Source organism: Nyctibius grandis, chromosome 27 (genome assembly GCF_013368605.1).
Source record: "Nyctibius grandis isolate bNycGra1 chromosome 27, bNycGra1.pri, whole genome shotgun sequence".
Classification (NCBI taxonomy): domain Eukaryota; kingdom Metazoa; phylum Chordata; class Aves; order Nyctibiiformes; family Nyctibiidae; genus Nyctibius; species Nyctibius grandis.
In genome coordinates this window covers 6,870,011-6,885,723 of record NC_090684.1, presented here as the reverse complement: position 1 = coordinate 6,885,723, position 15,713 = coordinate 6,870,011, and positions in this window count along the sequence as shown.

The window sequence follows — 15,713 nt, the reverse complement described above, 5'->3', positions numbered from 1 at the left end:
TGCGACCCTGGTACAGGCGGCGCTGCCCAGTGCCCTCAGCGCAGCCTGTGCCCGCCCTGTGCAGGGACCCTCCTTGGCCCCGCAGGGCACTGCAAGACAAGGAAGGAGCACGCTGCTATTGCAAACCAGGAGAGTCAGGGCAGAATCAGCAAGGGTGACAAAAAAAAGCTCCTTGTTAACCAGACGTACCGCCGGGCCTTTGACAGCACATCCCGGCTACTGGGCTTTTCTTCTTGGCCTACAGAACGGTCGGCAGAGGAGAAATGCTGCTGGAAGCCGCTGTCACATGGGGTGAGAGCAAAGCCCCCTTTCCAGCACACTTTCTGGTTTCCTGGGGATGCCCAGGAGAGCTGGAACCCTGTCTGGCAGGACAGGACAGGCAGCCGGCCGGCACGGGATCGTGGCAGGGCTCGGGGTGCCACAGGCACGGGGTCGTACCGCCTGGGAGGCCAGCAGCCGTGTTGCCCCAGGGGAGCCCACAGGGTCTCCCGGCCCTGCTCAGCCCTGGGCAGCCCCCGTGTGATGTCAGAGCCGCCACCACTGTGAGGTCAGAGCTGGCCGCCCGCACAGCCGCGGGGCATGCGGGGAAGGAGCCCACAACTGCTGTGTGGCTGTTGCCCTGAGCAGGCGCACTGCTGCGGCTGAGACAGAAAAGCTGACTGGGGAGCCTGCCTTCGCCCAGAGATGGCGAGGAGAAGGGCCCCAAGGAGAAGACGCCAAGAGGCCTCCGAAGGCTCCCTGGAGAATGAGGCTAACCAACAGCCGTCAGGGGAGGCAGAGGGTTTGAGCCACAGCCAGACAAGCAGGTACGAAGTGGGCTGCTCCTGCCCGGGGCATCAGGTCAGGGTGGTAGTACAGACGTGGACTAACACAGCCAGTGAGGTGCACAGCAGCATGGGGAAGCTGACAGAGGTTTTCTGAAGAAGAGCCCCATGGCTTGCAAAGCCCCCTTCTGTGGGGATGGGTGTCGGCTGAAAGCCCGGCTCGCTCTCCTGGCCAAAAGCCCGTGTGCAGCAGGGGCTTTTGGGAAGACAGAAGCCTCGTGCTGCAGCGGTCAGAGCCCAGCCCTGCTGCACGGGGAGGTTTTGCTGCAGGGGAGGTTTTGCTGCACAGGGAGGCCAAGCCCCAGGGACCTGAGGCTGGCCCCCTCGGGACGTTGAGGCGCAGTCCTGCCTGGCTTAGTGGGGCAGCTGTGTGGGGAGGAGAGGGATCGGGAGACTGCCAGTGTCCAGCAAAGAGGTGGGGGGGCCGTGGTGGGGCACAGCAGCCTTTGCTTTCTCCCCGAAAGGCCACTGAGAGGTGCCTGCCAAGGGACAGGCTGGTGCCAGGGGCCAGGGAGCAGGGAGGGACAGGGTGAGAATCGGGCTGTGCTGCCGGTTGGGCTGCCTCAGGCAGGGGACTGCTGCTGCCAGCTTGTTTCCTCTTCTCCCACTGCAGGCCTGTAAAGCAAAGGATGGCGAAAGGAAGGGGGGTCCCCTGGAAGCAGCTCAGCTGTGCTGCCCTCTCTCACTGCTGCTGGGACGGCCCGGCCTCTGGCAGGGGCCTCTGCTGTGGCTGCTCCTGCCCACCTCAGCTCCCGCAGCGTGGGGACAGTGGGCAACCGGCATTTGTCGTTTTCCTCCTACAGGCGCTTCTGTGTGAAGTTGGATGTGGCGAATCTCTCTTCCACGTTCCTGGGGAGATATCTGCTGAGCACTCTCATCGTCGACGTGTACGTACTACATGTTTCTGCTGTGGATTGAGGGGGAGAAAGGGGATGTCTGAGGGCCAGTGCAGGCAAAGGGGAAGAGCAGAGAGCATTCCCCAGCCAGCAGCGTGGAGTTGCCACTGGGGCACCGACGCTCAGGTGCTGCTTGTGCTGTGGCTGTTCTCGGTGAGAGAGCAGCTCGGCACTGCTCGTACTGTGGCTGTTCTTGGTGAGAGAGCAGCTCAGCGCTGCTCGGGCTGTGGCTGTTCTCGGTGAGACTGCCCCTCAGCAGTCTCACTCCCACGCATTTGCCAGAGGCCCAAACTTTGGCGGTTGTTTGAAAAAACTGCCGTGTAGCCAGACCTGCTTTCTGCACCAAAGAGGGAGCAAGGTCCACACCAGAAAGACTGCTGAAAAGCAGTCTTCATTTGCTCGACCTCTTTACTTCCCTGGATTATTCTCTTTCCCTTTCGGAAGGTGCTCCTAGAGCCCTTCCTTTGGGGAAGACCTGCCGGCAGTGTTGAACGGAGTGGACAGAAATCGTGGTCCTCCTGGGCGCTGCTCTGTCTGCTCTCTGTCAGCAGCGGGCTTCCAAAATGGTAGCTTTTTGGCCTGAAAAGGGAAATCCACCTGTGAAGGGGTTTGCCCAAGACTTGCATCATTGACAGCCACAGGACTCCCTCTTTTTCAGGCAAAAGCTGGCCCTGCAGAGGAAGACGTTCTTGACAGTCGTCGTCTTGTTGCTACTAGTCGTTCTTGGTGAGTTTTCAGGAGCAAACATCTGAGAGCGACAGCCTGACTGTGCTGGATGCCAGCTTTCAGCTGGCCAGCTTTCCCTTTGGTCCGCTATGTGCGGACACTCCCGTGCCCAAGTGCTTCCTCAGTATGTCCTTGACTGGGACTGAGACTGCCAGGACGACTGGTAGTCTCCCGGCCACGCTGCTGCTCTGGCCACTGGACCAAATGGCTCGCTTAGTCTGCGAGAGAAGGGTGTAGCCATTTCCAGGCCTGAACTGGGGATTCCCAGAGGGGCTGTGCAGGGGGACCCATGGAGAAGTACCTCTCCTAGCCCATGGAGCCTGGTCTCGGTGCTCACTGGAGCAGCGAGGGCAAATGGGGAACAGCTCTGGGGCACCAAGCACACCTGAAGATCATGGCTGTGCAGTCCCCTCAAGCCTGGCCTGATGGCTCCCGCTCAGAGGCGCGTCCTCTCTCCGCACCCCGCATTCCCCCGCATTAGCTTCGCCAGGGGAGGTTCAGGTTGGACTTCAGGAAGAATTTCTTTACAGAAAGGGTTATTAGACATTGGAATGGGCTGCCCAGGGAGGTGGTGGAGTCACCATCTCTGGATGTGTTTAAGAAAAGACTGGACATGGCACATAGTGCCATGGTCTAGTTGACAGGGTGGTGTAGGGGCAGCGGTTGGACTTGATGATCCCTGACGTCCCTTCCAACCTGCTTGATTCTGTGATTCTGTGATTCCCCACCTCCTCAGCCTGCCTGCTGCCCTATCCCCAAGGCAACAGGGAGGAGACAACGCGACTGCAGCGATCGCTAGCAACCCCAGGAAAATAACTTTCTTTTGCTGATGTGAATTGCAGCTGGTGTTTACAGCAGGGCCTCACTGCCGGTGTGGACAAGGCGGACAGAGGGACTGAGAGAGGTTGGTGACTCTTGTGGCACAGGCAACTCGTGCAACGGAACGTTGCTGACAGTGGCTGGATAGATCATGGGCTCTTCTGCTTCCACGCAGGGTGACCCAAAGAAGCAGCAGCTTGTGCCATGTCTTCCTAGGGAAGCCTCTCCTGGGAAGCCCCGGCAGCTCTGGCAGTGGACGCTCTAATGGAGCGTTTTTCCCTTTCAGGAGCCGACACGTGTGTCTGCACGACTGAAGGCCCTGTGGTAAGAGACGTTTTCTGAGCTAGAACTGGTTCTGCGCAGAAGCGGCAGCCAAACCCGTGTTGCATGCACTCCTTTTCCTAACAGCCAAGGCTCCCGTGCCTCCCTCCCTCATTCCCCTTTGCTCAGCATGGTGCGGAAGGGAAGCACTCTCAAAGCAGGGAGAGCACATGTGTCTCCACTCCTCGCTGAGCTCAGACGGTCCCCAGAGGGGATGGGCCACTCTCTGACACGATGTGATTTCCTGTGCAGGAACTTGCCTGAAAAGATGGAGCTTGTGCTGGAGGAGGTGGCTCGTCTGAGGGCAGAGCTCAGCCGTGTGAAGGTGGTGAGTGACCCTGCATTTTGGGGAAGGAGGCTTGGCTGGGCAGAAGCCCCGAGAATGCCCGCCTTGGGGTTGTTGGTGGGGTCGGACTGCTGACCGCAGAAACCCAGCCTTTGCCCCAGGGGCTTGCTGGGTGAGCTTCTCCAGCCCCAGTGTAACCAGGCTGCCTCGGGCATCAGAGGACTCCCGACAGCCTTCTCTTGGCCCACCGGCACCTCTGGCTGCTCTCGCCGGGCTCCTGAGGCAGTGGTGAGACCCAGGCATGCTCACAGGACCAGCCATCGATAGCAGGGCCTGAGCTCGTATCCTGGCTGACCTGGAGAGCGTGGAGGGTGGGGACGAGGGTGTGGGGACCCTCGTCATCCCACCTCGGGTCCAGGGCCTTGGCCACAGATACTGTTCCTCAGTCCTCGCAGCTCCCATCAGCAGCAGAGAGTCTTGCAGCTCTGTGGACAAGGCTTGCCTTGCATTTCTGACGCTGACCCTGTGCCTCTCTGGGCGCTAGTAGACACGCTGAGCTGCCTGCTGATGTGGTCCTTTTCTGTGTTCTTTATGGCGTTCCCAGGAAGTTCTGGAAGCGAACCAGGCAGCATCCGAGTTGGCTTCGGAAGTCTCTGTCGAGATGTCTGACTGGGCCCTGAAAAGCTCTGGTATGGACACAAGCAGCCCAGTCTCCTTGCCCTGTGCTTGTCTCTAGCACTCCCCAGAGGAGCCTGTGCTCCAGGAGCTGCTCTCCAAAGTGGGGAAGCTTAAATGCTTCATGGGGTCCAAGAGCAAGGCTGTGGCAGAGTGGCTCTCTCAGACTCCCTCCCAGTCCTGCCCTCGGCCTCTACACAGGTGCCTCTGGTGCTGCCCCCACAGCTGGCCCTGTGCTGATGGAGGGGCTCTCTTCCTCTCCACTGCATTGCAAAAGGGAATGGCTGGGCCGTCCTTTGCTGCCCACGCAGCACGCCCTCAGCTTTGCACTGCTGTCATACACGTGGGTGCCTGCTGTCTCCCAGAACCCTCAGACCTTCTCCTTGTGGCGCTGGGAGAGAAGCAGTCACCAGGCACGTGGCTGCCGTCATTCCCCTGCGCAGCTGGGCACCCCCACCAGTGTGGCGATGAGGACAGGACTGACAGACGTGGACCTGGCTGGCGGCGCCAGAAATCGTGTCTGAGCACCAAGTCCTCCTGGTCTGGGGCCTCATACAGTCATCTGCTCTCCCTTCCTTCCAGGTGCCACCATCGACACACAGAGAACTTCTGAGACGTACAACTGCGAAGGGAGTTGGCTCTGCAGGGCTAGATGGGCCTTTCATACTTTCAATCCTCCTGATACTATTTTGCAGGTATTGTAGTAGAAATCATCAGGGAACCTTTCCTTCCTTCCTTGCTTCCTTCCTTCCTTGCTTCCTTCCTTCCTTCCTTCCTTCCTTCCTTTCTTCCTTCCTGTGAAGTTGGGGCCTGAGCTCAGGGGCTCTCCCCTCAGTCCAGTGGTGCTGCTCAAGTCCACAGTGTTGATCAGGTTCCTGAAACCAAAGCTCTAACACAGGGCTGGGCTTGCTAGAAATCAGCGGTTCCCCTCAGGAGGGGAACGGAGCTGCACTGAGCTCAACTGCTGCACCTTGCCCACAGTGCTCTGCCACAGCTGGCTGAAAGGCTTTCTCCATGGTGACCCCGTTTCCACACTCATCCCTAACAGCGCCTTTTCGCGTGTGGGAGGTGGGGGGTGCCCTGCAGAGCCATTGGGCAGAGACGTGTTTCTGCTAGGCCCTGACTAGGATGGTCTCACAACCGCTATTCTCCTCTGCTCCCTGATACTGAGAGCCCGTTTTGTCAGGCAGGGAAGAAGGCCTCCTGCTTCTGTCCATTTCCTCACACGTGCCTCATTTGTGAGCTGAAATAGACCCCACAGGCACACCGGCGCCTACGCTTCAAGATACATGGGCAGCAGTGTTGGCGCCAACACTCTCTCACACTCTGTTGCTCTCGTGTTCTGCTTGCAGCCGGATGTTTCCCCAGGAAACTGCTGGCCTTTACGAGGGCAACGGGGCCAGGTGGTCATCAGGTTGCCAGCACGAGTCCACCTGACCGCTGTCACTGTGCAGCACATCTCTAAAGAAGTCTCTGCATCTGGGACCGTCAGCAGCGCCCCCAGAGACATCGCTGTCTTTGTAAGTCTGTGCTGGGCACATCTGGCGGGGATCTGGCCCTGGGGGAAAACCAGGACAGGGTCTTGCTTGCCTTTGTGCACCCTCTGAGGTTTCTGCCCTGCTTTCTCCTGTGCACTGCAGTGCCCTGGCACGATACTTCAAGGGCTCTAGAGGTTTCATCCCTCTTAAGACTTGTTCTGGCCAAGCACCTCAGGGTTCTTGACCAAAACTCAAGGCGGAGACTGAGCTCCAGCAGAACCAGTGCTAGAACAGTGCTAGAGCCCCGGGAGAGGGTGGGGCTGATCCAGCGCGGATATTCCCTCTTTGTCGGGACGACTCTGAGCTGCTCTGCTTGTGCTTTGCCCCTGAGGGAGTGGATGCAGACGGAGGAGAGGAAACTCTGCTGGGGACGTTCATGTACGACGTGGCAAAAGAGCTCATTCAGACCTTCCCTCTGAAGGTACGGTCCACGCTCAGGGGCAGGATGCCCCGGAGAACAACAGGTTTGCCTGCAAATCCATGGCAGGAAGAGCGTGAATGCTTTCTCTGTGGGCAGAGGGGCCCAGACCAGTGCTGAGAGAGACCGGGTGGGGTTGGCAGGGCTGAGTAGCGGTGACGGTAGCGAAAGGATAGCAAGGGCAGGGGCAGACCCATTGAAGCACAAGTCCCGAGAGATCCCCAGCTGCACCCACTGCCTTCAGCAGAGCCAGCTGCACAGGCGGACACTCCACCCAAGCAACGTCTTTGTGCCATGGAGAACCAGGGACGCACGGTGGCTAAAGGCGTCGGGCAGCAACGTCGCTCCATCCTGTGGCCTGCTGGCAGGCTGGACAGTGTCCCCTCCTCCCAGCAGCACAGTGAGCCCCTTGTCTCCCGGTGCGCTCACGCCTGCCAGGAGGAAAGCAGGCAGAGCAGACAGCAGGAGCTCACTGGGGCTGCACACCCGATGCCCCGAGCACAGGAGCACCTCCCCGGCCTCTCTGTCAGCGCAGAGGGAAGGGAGACTGAGCCCCAGCCGGGCCGGCATGCAGAGGACACCCGGTCCCTTGACCCAGCCCATGTCCCCACCCTCCCCAGCAGCCCCGGGACCAGCAGCCAGCCTCTCATTTCCACAGTCACTCCCACCCACTCGCAGCATCTTGTTCCTGAGCGGGAGCAGGGCTGGCAGGGGGACATACATTGAGTGCGTTGTCCCTCTTAACACCCTCTCTTCCTTTTGCCTCTTTCCTTCACAGAAGGTGCCGCTTCCCAGAGCCTTTTCACACATCAGACTTGTTGTGAAGAGCAACTGGGGATACCCAGATTATACCTGCATTTATCGAGTGCAGGTTCACGGGAAGATGGCAAAACCAGAAAGCCTCAACTGAAACCACAGGGAAAGAAGGAGGAGAGGCAGAAAAGAGATGGCAAAAAGAAATAAAAGGCTTTGGCAATGCAGATCGGTGTTGAATATTTGTCTCCAAAGTGGGGTGCACAGGAAGGTCCATTGAGGGGAGGGCGGGAGGTTGTGGACAAGGTTTGCAATTCTACTTATTTTTTGCTTAAAAGCGAGGAAGATATGAAGCATTCCTAAGATCTAATGCAGGGAGGAGAGGCCCAGCCTGGCACCGCCACGGGAGACCCCGCACGCAGCCCCAGCCCCGCACACGCAGCGGGGCCTGGCCTCCCTCCCCAGGTGCAGACTGCCCTGGCCCAGGGCAGGCTCCACAGGAGCTCCCAGGAGCCCGCCCTCTGCCCAACTGCTCAGCCAATGGCATCTGCCCGGCGGTGATGGGCAGGGCCCCCCGCCAGCCACTGCAGCGCCCTTCTCTGGCCCCTCCCCGCTCCGGCCCCGCTGCCATGGCCCCTGGGCGGGCTGCAGGCAGGGGGGTGCGGGGCAACCCACAGGCCTTGGGACAGCTCTTGGGGCTCCCAGGGCTGGGGCTGGGGAGCTGCTCCCTCACTGCCCTGCTGGTGGGGCCGGAGGAGCACATGGAACCCTTTGGCCTAGCACCTTCTCAGCATTTAAGCATCACTTCCTCCAAGCTCAAGATCAGTGCATCCCTCTGAGTAAGAAATCAGGCAAAGTGGGCAGGAGATATGCATGGGTGTGCAAGGAGCTTCTGGCAAAGCTCAGATGGAAGAAGGAAGTCTACGGAATGTGGAAAAAGGGACAGGCCACTTGGGAGGAATATAGGAAGGTTGTCAGAGTATGCAGGGATGCCACAAGGTAGGCTATGACCCACTTGGAATTAAATCTCGCAAGGGACATCAAGGACAACAAGAAGGGCTTCTTCAAGTACCTCAGCAGCAAAAGGAAGACTAGTGAAAATGTGGGCCCGCTGCTGAATGAGGAGGGTTCCCTGGTGACGGAGGATACAGAGAAGGCAGAGTTACTGATAGCCGCCTTTGCCTCAGTCTTTACTGCTAAGGCTGGCCCTCAGGAATCCCAGACCCTGGAGGTACAGGGAAAGTCTAGAGAAAGGAAGACTTTCCCTTGGTGGAGGAGGATCATTTAGAGATTTAGAGATCGTAGAGATCAAGTTTAGAGATCAAGTTAGAGATCATTTAGACAAACTGGACACCCACAAATCTATGGGCCCCAGTGGGATGCATCCACGAGTGCTGAAGGAGCTGGCAGTTGTTATTGCCAAGCCACTCTCCATCATCTTTGAAAGGTCATGGAGAACAGGAGAGGTGCCTGAGGACTGGAGGAAAGCTGATGTCACTCCAGTCTTCAAAAAGGGCAAGAAGGAGGACCCAGGCAACTACCAGCCAGCTAGCCTCACCTCCATCCCTGGAAAGGTGATGGAACAGCTCATTCTGGGTGCCATCTCTAAGCATGTGGAAGAAAAGAAGGTTACCAGGAGTAGCCAATCGGGATTCGCCAAGGGGAAATCATGCTTGACCAAGCTGATGGCCTTCTATGAGGACAGGACCAGCTGGGCAGATGAGGGGAGAACAGTGGATGTTGTCTACCTTGACTTCAGCAAGGCTTCTGACACTGTCTGCCACAACATCCTCATAGGAAAGCTCAGGAAGTGTGGGTTAGATGAGTGCACAGTGAGGTGGATTGAGAACTGGCTGAATGGCAGAACTCGGAGGGTTGTGATCAGGGGCACAGAATCTAGTTGGAGGCCTGTGGCTAGTGGTGTTCCCCAGGGGTCAGTACTGGCTCCAGTCCTTTTTAACTTACTCATTGTCTTCATTTAACCTGCACCCGGGGCTAAACAATAGCGCTTTTTCTATCACCCAATATCCCTTCCCCAAATGAGGAAGGGAATTGGGAAAAAGAGAGGGAGACTCATGGGATGAAATTAACCGGATTTAATGAAATGCAGAAAATCAATATAAATGACAACACAAAGCAGACAACAGTACACTCATCCACAGATCACTGGCGGGCTGCTCCAGGAATCACAGCAAGGAAGAGGGAGGAGAGGCAAGGAGAGCAGGAAAAAAAACCTTCTTCCCAGCAAACCCTCTCTTTTATAGTGAGCTTGATGTCAATGATATAGAATACACCTGTGGGCCAGCCAGGGTCAGCTGCCCCAGATTTAACTGCTGAGGGCCTTGATCACCCTGGCTGGCCATAAACTGAAACCAAATCCCAGTGAAACCAGGACAGGATTCCACCCCTTATTCTATATCATTTACATCAAGTCACTACCATTTTTCCCCATCCCTCAACATAAATACACATTGACACATATACTCTCTCCAGTCCACTGAATCATTTCAGTCCAAGTACATGGGTTCCATTTCTCATAGTAGTTCTCAGGGCAGGAAAACACGTTGGTATGGGATCCACTCAGTTAGGAGCTCAGGACCAGGCCTCCATATGGTGTTATGGACTGTTGAAGTTGGGCACAGCAGGATGATGTATTGCATCTTGATCTTGCAGTGCATGTATCTGCTGCAGCCCATGTTCAGGGTCTGGGGTGATTCTTACTATAACAAATGACACTTAGCATCATACAGTTATTGACTATTCTCAACCAGAATTAAATCTCCTTGGGGTACACGTTTTACTTCCCCATCCTTCTGCATCATCCACCAGGTGCACCCAGGTCCTTGAGCAAAAGCAATTCCACGCATAGGTTTGCCTTTGCTCGAGGCAGGAGTAATCCAAACTCTCTTCCCCAACATATTTCTCGCATGAACTACAGGGACTTTATCCCCGTTACAGTGCGCAACAGCTCGGATTGAGCACGACCAGCCTGGTTCATAGATCCCCTGCTATTAACTAACCAGGTGGCCTTTGCTAAGTGCTCATCCCAATTTTTGAAAGTCCCATCACCCATTGCTTTCAGGGTAGTCTTCAACAGTCCATTACATCATTCAGCTTTCCCGGCGGCTGGTGCGTGGTAGGGGATGGGATATATCCATTCAATACCATGCTCTTTAGCCCAGGTGTCTATGAGACTATTTCGGAAACGAGTCCCGTTGTCTGACTCGATTCTTTCCGGAGTGCCATGTCACCACAAAAATCTGCTTTTCAAGGCCCGCAATAGTGTTACGGGCAGTGGCATGAGGCACGGGGTACGTTTCCAACCAGCCGGTACTTGCTTCCACCATCGTGAGCACGTAGCGCTTGCCTTGGCGGGTGCGTGGAAGCGAGATGTAATCAATCTGCCAGGCCTCTCCATACTTATATTTTAGCCATCGTCCTTCATACCACAGGGATTTTAGCAGTTTGGCTTGTTTAATTGCAGCGCATGTTTCACATTCGTGGATGACCTGTGCGATGGTGGCCATGGTCAAATCCACCCCTCGGTCACGGGCCCATCTGTATGTAGCATCTCTGCCTTGATGGCCCGATGTATTATGGGCCCACCGAGCTAAAAATAGTTCACCTTTATGCTGCCAGTCCAGATCTACTTGAGACATTTTGATCTTAGCAGCTTGATCCACCTGCTGGTTGTTTTGTTGTTCCTCAGTGGCTCTGCTCTTTGGTACATAAGCATCTATGTGATGTACCTTCACAACCAGCTTCTCTAATCGGGTAGCAATATCCTGCCATAATTTGGCTGCCCAGATGGGTTTGCCTCTGCGCTGCCAGTTGTTTTTCTTCCAGTTCTTCAGCCATCCCCACAGGGCATTTGCTACCATCCACGAGTCAGCATACAGGTAGAGTACTGGCCATTTTTCTCACTCAGCAATGTCTACAGCCAGCTGGATGGCTTTCACTTCTGCATACTGACTCGACTCACCATCTCCTTCAGCTGCTTCTGCCACTCGTCGCGTGGGACTCCACACAGCAGCCTTCCACTTTCGCTGCTTGCCTACAATGCGGCAAGATCCATCAGTGAACAAGGCATGATGCTTCTCATTCTCGGATAGTCTACTGTATGGTGGGGCCTCTTCAGCGCACATGACCTCCTCCTCTGGCACCATTCCAAAATCTTTGCTTTCGGGCCAGTCCATGATTGCTTCCAGAATTCCTGGCCTATTAAGGTTCCCTATTCGGGCCCACTGAGTAATCAATGCAACCCACTTACTCCACATGGCATCGGTTGCATGATGTGTAGAGGGGGGTCTGTCCTTTAAACATCCAGTTCAACACTGGCAATCGGGGCGCCAGGAGGAGCTGTGCCTCAGTGCCAATTACTTCTGAGGCAGCTCGAACGCCTTCATAGGCTGCCAGTATCTCCTTTTCTGTTGGAGTATAATGGTCCTCTGATCCTCTGTATCCCCGGCTCCAAAACACCAGGGGTCAACCTCGAGTCTCCCCCGGTGCCTTTTGCCAGAGGCTTCAGGTAGGACCGTTCTCTCTGGCTGCAGAATAGAGGATGTTCTTTACTTCTGGTCCCATCCGGACTGGTCCAAGGGCCACTGCATGGACTCTCTCTTGTTTAATTTGCTCGAAAGCCTGTTGTTGCTCAGGGCCCCATTTAGTCATTCTTCTTTTGAGTCACTTCATAGAGAGGGCTCATAATCTGACTCTAATGGGGAATGTGCATCCTCCAGAAGCCTACTACACCTAGGAAAGCCTGTGTCTCCTTTTTGTTCATTGGTGGAGACACATCACTGTTATTTTGTTAATTACATCCATTGGGATCTGACGGCGGCCATCTTGCCACTTGATCCCTAAAAACTGGATCTCTTTTGCAGGTCCCTTGACCTTAGCGCATTTGATAGCAAAACCAGCTTCTAGAAGGATTCAAATGACTTTTTCCCCTTTCTCAAAAACTTCTCCTGCTGTGTCACCCCATACAATGATGTCATCAGTATATTGCAGGTGTTCCGGAGCTCCACCCTTCTCCAGTGCAGTCTGGACCAGTCCATTGCAAATGGTGGGGCTATGTTTCCACCCCTGGGGCAGTCGATTCCACGTGTACTGGATGCCCCTCCAGGTGAAGGCAAACTGTTGCCTACACTCCGCTGCCTAAGGAATGGAGAAAAGCACATTAGCGATGTCAGTCATGGCATACCACTTCGCTGCCTTTGACTCCAGTTCGTTATGGAGTTCTAACATGTCACGGTACGGCAGCACTCAGCGGTGGTGTTACTTCGGTCAGGCCACGATAGTCCACAGTTAGTCTCCATTCCCCACTGGCCATATGGGACTGTTGAAGGGGGAGCGTGTTTTGCTGATCACATCTTGGCTCTCCAGTTGACGGATCAGCTCGTGAATGGGGATCAGTGAGTCTCTGTTAGTCCGATATTGTCATCAGTGGACCGTTCTAGTAGCAAGAGGCACCTTTTGCTCCTCGACCCTTAGCAGCCCCACAATAGAAGGGTCCTCTGATAGACCGGGCAGGGTAGACAGCTGTTTAATTTCTTCCGTCTCCACAGCCACTACACCAAATGCCCACCGGTACCCCCTCGGGTCCTTGAAATACCCTCTTCTCAGGTAATCTATGCCAAGAATGCATGGGGCATCTGGGCTGGTCACAATAGGGTGCGTCTGCCACTCAGTCCCAGTCAGACTCACTTCAGCTTCCAGTACAGTCAGCTCTTCGGAGCCCCCTGTCACGCCAGATATAGAAATCAATTCAGTCCCTTTATAGCTCGACGGTATTATGGTACATTGTGCACCAGTGTCCACTAAAGCCCTATACTGCTGTATCTCTGATGGGCCAGGCCATCGAACCCACAAGGTCCAAAACACACAGTTGTCCCTGTCCTACCCCTGGTTGGAGGCAGGACCCTCTAATCCTAAACATAGTGTTCATTATCGACATCTCGGTTCGAGCATCTCACGTAGATTTGATCCCCATTATTCATGTCTGGTTAATAGGGATCCGAGGCCCATCTACGCTGTCTGGAGAGCTTCCCATTGGAAACCAGAGCAACAAATCTCCTGGAAGAAGCCCCATTCCTAATCAGTTCACATTGTAACTCATGTACACCTTTCTGCAAAGCGGAGGTAGGTTTTCCATCCCGTTTCCTCATGTCTTCTCCATGGTCATGCAGGAAAACCACAGGGTGCCTCGTGATATATACCGTCTCTCCCAAGTAGGTCTTGCAGGGGGACACTGTCTCCTGATGGCCAAGACATTCTTCGGTGCAGGTAGGGAGCTGCGTCTGTCCTCCATCTGGGACAATTTGTCCGACACCTTACTGAGCATTTCTGTGGATTCGTTAGATAGTTTTTCCACAGCGGAGACGCTGGCCCATGTGGAGGAAATGAGACTGTCTGCATAGTGCCGCACCCGATTATCTATGTTGCCCACTGTTGGTGCATCGGCATCTGCCCAGCTAAATATCGCTAATAAGTTGCCATATGACGGTGGTGCAGTCTGTACCCACTTGCACTGCATGGGTCCGGTAACTTTGAGTGCATCTGGATCTAGTGGTGTCTCAGGGACTGCTAGGTCAGCAAAAATCAGCTCCTGCACAGCTATTTCCCTGAGATTCTTAACTCCTCTCTCAATGGTTGTCCACTTGCCTGGGTGGTATTTGACATCATCCCTAAAGGGATACTATTTCCTTATGCTTTGCAGGAGTCGCCGCCAGAGAGTGAGGGGCTCTGCACCACTTGCAAGACCCTTATCAATACCTGCTTCTCTAGCCATTGGTCCCAGCTGCTTGGCTTCACTACCGTCTAGCTTGAGACCTTCAGCTCCGTTATCCCAGCAGCGGAGCAGCCAAGTAACAAGCTGCTCACCGTCATGATGGCTGTAATCTCTACATATGTCCCACAGCTTACTCAGGGATAGGGATCGAGTAGTCACCTCTGGCTCGGCCTCCTGTGATGTCCCTGGTTGGCCATCATGACTTGCCCTTTTTGTGGTTTTTGTCTTCTGTACAGGAGCGACCGATACCAGCACTGGTTGAGTCCCTAGGTGAGCCGCATCACCCATCACTGGGGGCTGATTAGCTGCAGCCCTTGTTGCCAAGGTCTGGGTCATCACAGCAAGTGCTTCCTGGAGTTGGGTGATCGCGCTGCCCCGTGCAGAGGTTTGAATAGCCTCTGGGGTAGCCAGAGTGTCTGCTGTAGAGACTGGCAGGGTCCGAGTATCTGCGATGCCAGTTGAGGGGACCGGGGCAGCTGCGGTGGTTGCAGCAGCTGTGCCATATCTGCCCTTATACTGATGTTGAAGCGAGAGCAGGAATTGAACAACATTCAAAAGGCCTGACAATATGACCACGGTGGTCGAGACATCCCACGGGTATTCAAAATTTTCAAAAGCCAGTGAGATCCGCTTCAAAGGAAAAAGAACATACAAGTTACTCATTCCCGTTCCATAGAAATCAGAAACGGTCCCAGTTCCAAACGAATTTATAATACCATAAACCAATGCCAAACCGCATAGCGGACTAATACCTTCAAGTCCATGCCCAGCAGTGACAAACCGCACAAAACCAGTGACAAACAACGGCCAAACCACACATTTGAGTAGCCATCCCAAAAGTGACTGTAGAACTAAACACCAGAGAATGCCACCCAGTGGCCCTGCTACCGCCACCAGCATGATGAAGACTCGTATCAGAAAACCGTCAAATCTGTGAAAACTTCAAACCTCAAAGACACTTAAACCAAAAGTCTATGGGTCTCCCAGGTGAGCTATTTACATTGGGCGCTGTCACGGTTTAAAGCTGGGCTGGCTATTAAACCTGTGGCAGATGCTCTCTGTTATCCCCCCCCCCACCCCCAAAGGGAAAGGGAAAGGGAAAAGGGAGAGAGACTTACGGGTTGGAAAGTCAAAACAGTTTTAATAAATTATAATAATGAAAAAGAGTATAATAAAAATAATAGAAATAATCAAATTTATACAAATATATATACAAAACCAAGATTGAGCTCCCCTGAAGTCAGCTACGTCACCACCGGCACTGCAGGGCAGGCTCCGGGAAGGCCGAGGCTGGGCCTAGCAACGGTCGAGAGCTGGATTCAGGAATGCACAGATCGGGATCGGGGGCAGCAGGAAAACAGACGGAGTCCTCCTTGGACACCGGCCATAGCAGAAAGAGAGCGAGACCCTCGTGATCCCCCCGCTTTATACTGAGAATGACGTGTATGGGATGGAATACCTTCGCTGGTCAATTTTGGGTCACCTGCCCTGTCCGCTCCCCCCTGCAGGTGCGACCCCCCTTCGGCTCTTCACTTGTAAGCAGTGAGGAATTCAGCAGTGACCTTGGTTTCTCTAAGAACAAGTACAGCAAGAGCCTTTCTGCATAACATCCCTACCGGTGCCTCAGCGATAACTACAAACTTCGAGCGTTATCAGTCCTGGAAGCA